The sequence below is a fragment of the Nicotiana sylvestris genome, chromosome 1 (genome assembly GCF_000393655.2).
Source record: "Nicotiana sylvestris chromosome 1, ASM39365v2, whole genome shotgun sequence".
Lineage (NCBI taxonomy): Eukaryota > Viridiplantae > Streptophyta > Magnoliopsida > Solanales > Solanaceae > Nicotiana > Nicotiana sylvestris.
In genome coordinates, this window is record NC_091057.1 from 141,154,277 (window position 1) to 141,167,106 (window position 12,830).

The window sequence follows — 12,830 nt, forward strand, 5'->3', positions numbered from 1 at the left end:
GTTTGACTTTATTTTTTTATTTTTTTTGTTAAAACCAAACCAAACCAATTATGGTCGGATTTTTTTCTGCAACACCAAAACAAATTAAATCGAACCATAATCGAATTTTTTTCTCGATTTGATTCGGATTATCAGTTTAGTACAGTTTGTCGATTTTCTTTGTACACCCCTACATTTGATTATCAGAATATATATAGATCAATAAATTGTACAGCCCATGGATCAATAAATTCTGCTTGTTAAGTATATATCAATTTATTATCCAGCAATTTCAGCAGTGACAAAGCAAAAGCTCATTAAATAGTAGTGAGAGTCCTGCTCAAATTTTTAATCAGAGTTTAACGATTTAAAATTAAATACAATTTTTCTCAATTATATAAATTGCGAGAGTAGATTTTCTAATCAAGAGCCCGTTTGGACATTAAAAAAAAAATTCCTTTTTCCCAAAAGTTTTTCACTTTATTCTGAAGTTAGTGTTTGCTCGTAAAATTTTCAATTTTCACTTGAAGGTGCATTTTGAAAATTTTCGAAAATTTGAAAAACTCCAAAATAAACTGTTTTTCAAAATTTTTACTCAAATCACTCACAAAACTTCAAAAATACAACCCAAAATTATATTTATGTTCAAACACAATTCTAAATTTCAAATACTATTTTCACTTAAATATTTTTTTTAAATTTTTTTGAAATCTTACAATTCTTATGTCCAAGCGCCCACCAAGAACCCCTACACATGATAAGCAATCTTGAACTTGGGACATTTCACCGACCATATACCTAGTAAAGTTTCTACCTTAGAAGCCAATGCACTTTTTCATGTGAAAAGTTGTTGTGGGGTCTAAAATTCTTTTCTTTTTTCCCCTTCAAATTGAAACCTATTACTGCCCCTCCCCTTGTTTCAATTTAAAGAGTTAACTTAGACAATTTTTTAAGTTAAATTGAATTAGTTTAATTTAATATTTAAAGTTAGATATTCAATAATTATACGAAAATTATTATAAGTTGTACTTTTTCTCTTGTCAATATAATTAAAAAGATTTTAAAATATTAGTTAAATTTCACATAATTTAACTATTAATAAGTGAAATGTGTTATTTAAATTGAAACGGATGAAATATTATCTTCTAGTGTGAATATCTATGTCAAGCACCGAGAATATTATCGTTCTAATTGGATAGATATAAGGAGCCATATTTCACTGAATCTGACTCATATGGGTCAATCTTGAGAAAAAAATCATGCTAAATTATTAAAAACATATCACCCTTTTCCAGATTAATCTGGTCGGGTACGGAAATAATTGCTAATCATGATTGATTCTGAAGCTCAAGGCATTTACAAATAAGGAATTTTTACCTTCCTATGCCATATATAAAACTTTATTATCCTTAATGTTTAAGCAACAACAACAACAACGATCCAGTATAATCTCACAAGTGGGGTTTGGGAAGGGTAATATGTACGCAGACATTACCCCTACCCCGAAGGATAGAGAGGCTGTTTCCAGGAGACCCTCGGCTCAAAAAAGCAATAGGAGCCGATATTAGTACCATAAAAATGCATAATACAATAACAGCAATATAAGAGATATGAAATACAGAATACGAAATACGAAATAAATGGCTGGTATAGTAAAACTAGCAGGTAAAGCCCTGCATCAATAGACGACCAATTATATTCTTAGTCTAACTCCTAACTAGCTAGTCTCACTCTATTGTGCTGTAGAAATATTCACAACTTTCCCTTAACCTACAACCTTGATGTTCGGCCTCCATAATTCCCTGTCAAGGGCCATGTCCTCAGTAATCCTAAGTCGCGTCATGTCATGTCTGATCACCTCTCCCCAATACTTCTTAGGTCGCCCTCTACCTCTCCGCGTGCCCACTACAGCCAGTCGCTCACACCTCCTCACAGGTGCATCAGTGCTCCTCCTCTGAATGTGCCCGAACCATCTGAGTCTTACTTCCCGCATCTTGTCCTCCATGGGGGCCACACCCACCTTCTCTTGAATATATTCATTCCTAATCTTATCCATCCTCGTATGCCGCACATCCACCTCAACATCCTCATCTCTGCTACTTTCATCTTGTGGGTGTGTGAGTTCTTTACCGGCCAACATTCAGTTCCAAACATTATCCTCAATGTTTAAGGTTAGAGATAATTACATTTAGTATACTAAATTACCATTTATATACCATAATTTAAAATAGGAAAATAATTAATGGGGCATTTATATGAGGCATAATTATAGGACCGTATATTTCCACGTTTCTCTTTCCTTTCAGCTCAACCCCCCTCCCCACGTTTTACCTTTACCCGTAACCCCCCCCTCACGTTTTACCTTTACCCTTCACTCTCCCACGTTTAGCGTCGGTTTTCTTCTTTACAGAACAAAAGCTACCTACGTTCTTCATTATTCTCCATTTAAATTCACCAAATATTGAAGTTATCATTCTACAAAATTCGTTCCCATCTTTAGTCAAGTTGAAGTTAAACCATGAAGAACATCAAATCTCCCCAAAAAATACCTAAAAAATCTACAGTAGGTGATATCCCCTCTTTCGATTTGGGTGTTTTAACACCAAAATCACCACAAAACAAGTAAAATCTACACATGCAATGGAACCTACTACTCACAGTTCATCTCCTAGACAAATCCGTGCCGAGATGAGAATAAAGCAAATGCACGATGTAGATGCTAGAGGAAGTGCTACAACAGGCGGCAAACAACTCAAAAGAAAGGGGTAAGAGGTATGTGTAGATGACGACTTTGTTGAAAATATCCCTAAAATTCCAACTGTTAAAAAACTCAAGTTGTCTCTTGCTTCCTCAAAACAAAAAACGAAGTAACAATCCAAAAAACTCCCAAAATTGGTTCAGAAAAAAAATTTAGTGAAGGTAAACATTATTATTTTCGTTTCCAGTTTTTAGTTTTGTTTTGGATGTAAAAATCTCTGTTTTAAGTGTTTTGGTAAATTGTAGATTAGTTGTCTTAATTTTGTAGATTATTTGTAGTTGTGATTTTCTACAGTTTATAATTGTAGTTATTTTGTAGTCGTTTTGTAGTTATATTGTCGTTAGCTTTTAAATTTTGAAACAGAGCTATAGTTACTTTTTTCTTCCTGCATTTTTGTAGATAATGTTTATATTTGTAGACGTCTTGTAGTGTTTTGTAGTTATATGTGTGGGTAGGCTGTATTTTTTTTGAAGCAGATTTGTATGTATTTTTTCTTCCTGATTTGTTTTTAGCTATTTGTGTAGTGATTGTGTAGTTATATGTAGATAATATGTAGATTAATGCTTCATTTTTATGCAGTTTACTAATGTGAAATAATTTATCATTTTGTGCAGAATGAACATTATTTTGCCCCACATAATGTGGATTATGGGGTGCTTAGATTCCACACTTTGTGTGATCCTAGCATTCTTAGCCAGATAAAAGAGTTATTGTCTCCAAATGCTTTAAAGCTTTTTAAAAACACTTGTTTTGGTTACTTACTGTCTCTCCCCTCCATTTACATGCAAAACCAAGTTATTCATCTTCTGATGAAATATGAACTGTCTCAGTCTAATGAATCATTTTTTTCAGTCCACTTGAAAGGGAAAAAATTGGATTTTTCATTGAGAGAGTTTGGTTTAATTACCGGTTTAAATTGTGTGAATCAGTTTATAGATTATGGATGTACTTCTAATTATGTTAGCAAGTTAATAAATAGCTATTTTCCTAACAACAAAAGAGTAGAGAAGTGGTATTTGAAAAACATAGTAACAAATAGATTTTGGGTAAACGATGAGGATGCAGTCAAGTTGTACATTCTTTATCTTTTGGAATTTTTTGTTTCCCCTTATGACAAAGACCATGTGTCTTTTATAGACCACTTTAGGTTCTATTTGATAGAGTCTGGTCGGTTTGAGTCATACCCATGGGTTTCAATCAGGTTATGGAATCCGTTAGGCATCGTCTAAATCCCTGTGTACATTTTTATCTCATACGGGGATGCTCATTAGCCTTGCAAGTGTGGCTTTATGAGTGTTGCTCGACCGTCAGCACGAAGCTTGCTACAAGGTGTTCTGACTCAATACCTCGCATATTAAGATGGTCATCTACTAAGGGGCAGATGTGGTTAACTGCATTTGAAGAGAAGATGATCAAGCCTGAGTGGATTAAGGTATTTTTTCAGTTTTATATGTTGCTACATTTACCTTCATAATATCTACAATTAGTCTACATTTTCTGCCTTAGTGGAACTAACTGTTTTTTCATCATTCAGTTCACAAGCGTGACTGAATCTGGAGAAGAGATTGGAGTGCTTACTCTGCCAAACAAGATTGAGTATGAAGATGAACAAGGTGCACAATCATCAGAGGTTCCAAATGCTGATTCTCCAACATTGGAACCCAAACATACAGATTGTCAAGAGGACAAGGAATCTGTGGCTAAGAAGCTCAGGAAGCTAGAAAAGAGAATTGAGCAGGTAATATTATTAACTACAATATATTTACATATTTGCTACAATTTATCTACATTTCATAACAATTTATATAGTATACATTGTAGTTAAATTGTAGTATAATTCTATAGTCATCCCTGTTGGGATTGCACACATTGTAGTTAAATTGTAGTATAACTGTAGCAATTTGTAGATAATTGTGAAAACAATATTGCCTCGTACATAATTAAACTGATTTTTAATTTATTTGAATAAAATTACCAACTAACTATATTTTTAACTTTTAGGTTGATGGAAAGTTGGAGGATTTTAGGAAGGCTGTATTTGAGGAACTCCATGACCTTCGAGTGTTTATAGATGATTCTGTGAAGAGTGTTTTGAATTTGATAAACAGGAGATATGATGTGGATGAGGCAAAGGTAAGAGTTGACATATATTTATATACCAAAACAAATTATGACATATGAAACAATATACTCAAACTAACATAAAATCTTTAGTTTGCTGGTAGTTCAACCAAGAACAATGACCAACAACAAGGAGTGAACAACCAGCAATTTCAGTTCAATATTGGTGATCAAGTGCATGCAAGCAAAAGCAACACAGGTATCTACAAAATACCTACAAATATATACACTTAGTATCAAACTTTATAGAGCATAGTTTTATTATTCACATTTTATATACAACTTCCTACATATATCTACAACTTTCAAGGCAGCATTCTCTAGTATTATTTACCTTTTTTAATTATAAATTGAAGTTGCAGTTTGTCCAGAACATGTTCCAGCACATGTTGACTTATATTCAGAATTTCAAGAAGCAGCTGAGGTAAAACAAGCAGGTATAATATCATACTGTCATTCAGAATAAATAATTGTTGTTTATACAATTTTACATTCCTGTTAAGTAAGTTATGTTTTATGTAACAGATATTGAAGATATCAATGCACAGTCCCCAATTCACGGAGTGACTGTAGCAGCTCAGACAGAACAAGTCATTGAAAAACAGCTAAATGAAGGTGAAGATGCACAACATGTGGATGAAGTTGTTTCTGAAGGATCAGACATTGATAAGAAATGCGTGATATTGGATGACTTTGAGTTGCCAGACAACTTAACACAATTGGTTAAGTATGGGGAGCCCATACCAGATGAAGCAACCCCTATTATCCGAGGAGAACCAGGCAACCGGGGAAACATGCAAAATCACCTTTCATATCTCTATATAGTGGAGGCAGCAACTCTATTGGACCTAAATTCTCTACCTCAAGCATCCCTTCACAACTCTTATAGGTGAAAATGTAGATTCTGATGTGTTAGATATTCAACAAGTGGTTATACCACCGTAGTCACAAAGTATCTAAGAGGTATGAATGCTTAATTTGACACTTTCATTTCAGCATTTTAAAGTTTAAGTATGTAATTCATTCTGTAATTTTTTTTATTGGACATTTATTTGTTATTACAGGAGGAAAGCTCCATTTTCTATAAAGGATAACCAAATCAAGTCTTGGTTAGACCTTGGAGTTGAAAAGGTGGATAAGAAGCACTGATTTTATTCCCTTGCTCACCCCGGACAAGTCCTCAATGACTCGGTAAGTATCAAAGAATAAATTCACAAGATATATTTTGTCTTCTGTTTTGTAGTATAATTGTAGTTATATTGTAGATATGAAATATATGTGACCATGCCTTTTATTATAAATTGTAGATATAATGTAGACATTTCTTATAAATGTTGCTCTTATTATTTATAGTGTGATTGTATTTAGGTTTGACCTTATGTACCATATTTGATGATGAATTGTATGTAAAAATTGTATATTTGGTAATTTGGACAGAATTGGTATATCTGTATTTCATGATTGTAGTTAAATTGTAGAGCAAGTTGAAGACTTATAATATTAACTGTAGTTTGAATGTAGATATTATTGAGACCTTATGGTAGTTGTTGTGTTCCATTTGTTGCTGTGTATAGCAGTTAAAGTGTAGCTATTTGTTAGATTATTTGAATTCTGGCTTTGTAGTTTAAAGTGTAGCTGCTTTGTTGATAATTGTAGTTACATTATAGCTTATAATAGATTTTATTTTATTTTGTAGCACATTGATGTTATTATGTATTACTTGAGAAAAAGGGGCAAATATGGCCCCAACAACAACAACACTAGGTTTACAACAACCGATTGCTTGTTCAAGTCAAAGATTAAACAAATCTATGAGAAGTTCATAAGTTCTCCGCCAGAAAAAAAGTACTCGATTGTTAAACCCGATGATGATGTTGCAGAATATATTCTTGGGTATAGACTTCTTGCTAATAGTTGGCTTGTCCTGATACACTTGTCCTTCTTCAATAGCAGTTTGCGTAGATTCTGTTATTATTTCACTTTGATATTCCTCTATAGCTGGAGAGGATGACATATCAAGTAACTTTAGGGATCCAGACGAACATACATCAAAATAAAGATAAACAGTATCATTATAATTTTGTAGAATCTTTGTAGATAATTTGTAGATATAGTAAAATTTTTGTAGTCATCCATTTTAGGATATCAGACATTGTAGTTAAATTGCACTATAACTGTTGCAATTTGTAGAAATTTGTGAAAACAATATTGTTTCGTACATAATTAAACTGATTTGTATTTTATTTGACTAGATTTTGTTCTAAACATAGATTGTAGTTTTATTTGAAGATAACATTTTGAAATCAACAATTTCTAATCATAGATTGTAGTTTATTTTGTCGTATAAATGTAGTAACTTTGTAGATAATTTTGAAAACAACATTGCTTTATTGTTTCATTAAACTGATTTGTAGTTTAATTGTAAGTAAATGTAGTAATTTTGTAGATAATACTGTAAAACCATAATTCTATGCAATTTCGAACTATACAAACCTGCACTTGTGTTATCGTTGGTGATTGCCAATTCCATATTGAAATCTCGTACACTTATACATAACGGATATGAACCTAAATTTTTATTCTCCTTTTTGGTCTCCATATACACACGAACCCCTATATCATTCCTAATCTCCATTGGGGGACAATTGTCGTTCACCGTGTATTTAATTTCTACAATTTTTTCTGAAGTATCAATCGATAGTTGTTCTGCAATTGTAGAAATCAGAATACTGTAGCTTGCATTCTCATCTACCACAATGACATCAACTTCAAAATCTCTAAATCTGCCATAGTTATCTCAATTCCCATTCAATTGTAGCATGATTGCGATTTTGGACATGATTGCGTGTTGTTGCTGATGTATTATTCTAAATTTTTTCATTTTTTTGGATTTCTAGATTGAGAGAAAAAAAAAGATGAAGAACAGATATATGATCGCCAATTTTATTTCTGAAAACGACGAAGAACATAATATAGCAATGTTGAGTTGTTGATCTCGAAGATTTGAATTCAGTTTGTTGAATCTCTAAGATATGTTCTGCAATTGTTGCAAAATCTCCTTTCCGTTTCAAAACTTGAATTTAATGTAGAATCAATCAATCCCAAGATTCTTTCCTGATTTTTCGCTCGTTATTAGGGGAAGATTCTGGCTTATTAATTCCTAATAAACAAGTGGTACAGAAATTGAAGGAAAAATGTGGACTAGGCCGGTAATTTAGATACTATGCACGTATTTGGTAATAAAGTTTTATATATAGTATAGGAAGGAAAAAATTCCTCACAATAATCTTCTTGATCTGCATTATTACTAAGTGTATCTAACAGGACTATTATGTTCATTCACTGTGCAAATTCTTCTCAGGGCTTTGGTCTCTCTCAAGTTGCAGTAGTTTTGTAAGTGAGGATACAACAATATAAAGTTGAAATTTTAATAATGAACTAGATTCTCGAGGATGTTCTGGGACTTCATACAATGCTGAAAAATTTATTACGGGATTTGGTTAATTAGACTGGTCAATTCCCACTAGCTACAATTTCATTTAATCTTTCCTCTCTATCCTTTGGGGTAGGGGTAAGGTCTGCGTACATATTACCCTCCCCAGATCCCACTTGTGGGATTATACTGGGTCGTTGTTGTTGTTGTTGTAGACTGGTTTCCGACTCTCCAACCAGATAGAGAATTGAACATTTTAAGTAAATAATTAATTTTTGTTGCAGAAGAAAGTTTTGACGTAATAGTAAGAGTTGTTTCCGTGGGAGTAAAATATTATTTTTTTCAAGTTATTGCAAACAATCTCTTGCAAAAATATAAAGTAAAATTGCATCAATGTGATTTGTTTCTTCTCCGGACCCGTGTACACAAGAAACTTAACGCACTAATTACCCTTTAATTAATTTTTGATCCACCGAGGGATGTGAACTTAAAAAATGTTGACCATTTTATAAAATTCGATGCTCCTTTCTGATATGTGGTGTGTTTTTGTCAAATTACTTAAACCTCCATGCAGGGGTGAATCCACCTTACAGTACCGAATTTATTTAAACCTAATTATACTTTCAACGTGAATCATATATTATATATAAAAATTCATTAAGATTGTAACAAATAGTAAATATGACTCTTTCACTTCAAAACTATAATGGGTTTATGCTAAGAACTTTAAATATTGAACTCATAAAATTTGAATTTTGAACCAGCATTCGACCTAATAAGTGGCTACTTTGCCAAGACAATGTAAAATATAACTAAACTCTAATAGCCAACCTAAAAAGTGGCTATTTAACCAAGATCATCCAACTTTTTGTATTCAATAATGGGCATATAGTTAGTAGAACTGGACGTAAAACCCAAAAGGAAAGGCCATTCAGCAAGTGAAAAAGGCCGGCCCATCTGAGCAAGTGTAGTAACCGGAAACCTAAAGAGTCCAGTTGGGATCCAACTAACCTGGTTACCACACCGTCTATGAACAAAGTTTTTAAGAGTTTATCAGCTCAGACCAGAGTAGCTAGCTCGTCCCTTCGGGGACATCCGATAAAATTGGAACGATACAGAGAAGATTAGCATGGCCCCTGCGCAAGGATGACACGCACAAATCGAGAAATGGTCCAAATTTTTTTCTTCATTCTCCGATTCACGGTGTGTTTCTCAAGTTTTAGCGTTTTTTTTTGTTTATGGTTATTTCCTGTGGGTGTATATGTAAAAGCTTCTTGTTTTTATATGGTATATGGGTTCCTGCTAATTGTTGTGTATGACATTTGGGTAGTAGGAAGATGGGGCAGTTGGCAAAGTTTTCATCTTTAGTACAAGGTTTCAACTTACATGTGCAGATTTTGGCTTATCATTATGTTTTTTTGGACGTAATTACTGATAATGCTTTTGTAATTAGGGTAAAATGAGTATTCTGAACAGAATGAAGGTAGATTAGATAGCTATTCTTGCAATTTGATATGGCTGTATCAAATTAAATAATGAAAGAGCAGTGTACAATTGCTATCACCGGAAAGTAAGGCATAAAGGAGACAATAAATTTTCGTATTGGTTCTCTGATCCTTGTTTTTATTAGCTAGATGTTCCCTTTTGTAGTTTTCCTTCTTACTCGTTTTTGGTCTTTCATACGTTGAGTCACAGTATAGTACAATTTATGTGTCACATTTGTTGATGAAATGAGTTGTTATTACATTATATGGTATTGGGAAATATTCACCTCATGAGTAAAGTTTTTTTTTTTTTTGGAATTAAGTTAGCATTAATGTTTATTTAAAATAAATAAATAAAAAAGGTGAAGCTTATGCAAAGTCATCTTGAACATCTTGCTCGTCCTCGAGCAAAGAAGCTATATTAAAAACATTCAAACCCCACTTACAACAGACACATAAACATATGTAGCTCACAATGTCGCATACTTTGCATATATCGATCTTTGCCACACAAGTAGGATGATGCCTATAAAATGCATATAGAATTCTTATAGGAATTTGTTTGTGGAAAAAAAATTGTTTGTGTGATGAATTAGGATGATGACTGTCATTTGTCAGCATCAGGTGTGATCAAAGTAATGTTTCACTTGCAAATGGACACGATATAAATGTTTGAATCTGCAATGTAGGAATATTGTCCTTGTAGGATCCTCTGGAGAAGGGATCCTATTCTTATGGTCAAAGTTTGCAGATTTTTCTAAGAACTTATATCACGGTAAATCACAATGACAATGTAACAGACCTTGCTCATTTTAGTGTCTTCCTCTTTGGCAAGTTCCTTATGATGTTTGACAACTAATTTAAATGAACTAATTTAAGTAAGGAGAGTAGCACAGAGGATTCTTATATTGTCGAAGGGATCACTAACAGAGGAAGCATGTGTTTGATTAGCACAAATAAGCTAAAGTTTAAAGCTTATAAGTCTAGAAAGGAAACTAGAGATCTAGACAGAAGATGCTTTCATAGACTTTTACGATTTAACCTTTTTAAAGCATTTTTATGCTATCTTCATTTATTTTGCTAGGATTAATATCAGCAATTACATATACGAATGTTGTTATTTTGGGAAGTTGAGATTTTATTTCATAAGGGCTTCTAAGAGCAATGTATTTAGAGTTCTGTAGTAATCTTCAAAGTGCTCTGTTTTGGCAAGAGAAGGTTACAATAATTTCCATATTATCTTAGATTTTGTTTGCGGCTTCCCTTTCTTGGCAAATCTGATCTTTGCTCTCTTAATGCTGCTTGTTTATTTTAGGTTATTGCATGTTTCCAGTTCTAGATAGGTATATCCAAATAAAGGGCAACTTGTTGATTGGGAAACAAGAAGTATTAATATTGTTATTATTCCTTTCTTAAGTTGTTTTAGATGTATCAACCTGAGATCGAGCATATAGGAGCAGGGAATAAATGGACTGGTAATCTTCGGTCCTATTCTGTATTCCAGCATATACTACTGCAGACACTTAGATAAGAGTGCTTTTTTTTTTTACACTTGGGCATATTATTGACTATAAGAAATGTTAAATACTAAGTGTAGTGTTGCTATTCATTGTGTTACAGACTGACAGTTATATAACAGTAATAAATAACAGAGGAAAAAATGAAAGGAAGTTCCATGTGCATACTTGGGCATCAGTAATTCTTAGGATTTAGAAATATAAGGTGTTGCAACCAAGTACAAATCATTCTTTCTCCCAACTGTTGCCCCAAAAGTGTCAGTCATGTCAAGTTAAATTCCATCGGGGAGTTTCCAGTCAAAATGAAATAGCAGCTTGGTAAGTGGAAGTTCAACATGTACAATTCCAAATAATTTCCGTGGACATATCCTTCTGCCAGCTCCAAATGGTATGTACTCAAATTAGTCCCTATGAAATCAAACGCAGAATCTTGAAATTTTTCTGGTTCAAAGCATTCAGCATTTTCCCATGCATTGCACCGTTGCTTTGATAACCAATTTCATGTAAGCTTTTGAAGTTCTGATTCTGCCATTTTACTTTTCCCTTCAAGTACCTTTCTCACCTCAGCTTGTGCCTTTTCCATCACTTGTGATTTCGTTATCATTTCTGAAATTGCCCACTCTTAAACTGTGGATTATGTGTCAGTTCCCCGTACGAACATTTCCCGAATGTGTACAGCCATGAGAAACTCTTAGTTGAAATAAACTGGGCTGATGTCTGTCAGCAGTTCTTTAAAATTGCACAAGATGGTAAAAAAGATTTCTGTATGCTCTATGATAAGGAGGCAACATAATGATTTGGAACATCAATACGATAATTGTGACGTATCCATAATGCCTAAGAATTATTTCCTTTTGGTTAGCACATATATATTTTTCTGCCATCAAGTATATTCTTTAGTTTACAATATAAGACCAACAATAATATGATGTTCAAAAAATGCTCTGTAAACTGAAACACCTTAGAGTTATCCGTAATTCAACTTTTCCAAAATTGGATGCATGACTAGTCCACTGCTCATTTTAGAAAAAGGGGTGCATAAGGTTGTAATGAGACATACCAAAATGACAGCTTTGAGAGTGTTTCTTGAGATGGGAATTTCTAGATCACTGCTTTCTTGAACCTTAAGTAGGACATCAACCAGGTTTTCCTTGTGCAACATGTCACTGCTTATCTCTCTCCTATTTGCTTTATGCTCTTCTATTATGTTCCCGTGAATTTTATCAACCATCTGTTGTACTTTCTCAAGTGCAGGCTTTACTCCACTTAATGAGTGGAGAATTTCGAAGGAAGAAAATATGTCTGGTATAACAACCCCCCCCCCCCAAACTTTGTAACTATTTTCATAGCTGCAATAAACTCATCTTTATGCTTGCATTTCTTATCAAAAGCTGCCCTGGCAGTTATGCTATTCATCATTGAGAAGATCATTTTACTGATATAATAGGAACTTGTGGTGTCAAAGAAATTGCTTCGATAAGATTCTCTACTTCCTCTTCCCTGATTGACTCAAATTATTGAACATACTTTGCAGTTAG

The 12,830-nt window shown here is 33.4% G+C and overlaps 1 non-coding gene across 1 annotated transcript; it reads left to right on the forward strand.

Annotated features, from left to right (window-relative positions):
• The first annotated feature begins 9,370 nt into the window (after positions 1–9,370).
• LOC104245042 (U6 spliceosomal RNA) lies at positions 9,371–9,473 on the forward strand. Its single transcript, XR_011403415.1, has one exon. It is a non-coding gene; the product is annotated as a U6 spliceosomal RNA (small nuclear RNA).
• Positions 9,474–12,830: the final 3,357 nt, after the last annotated feature.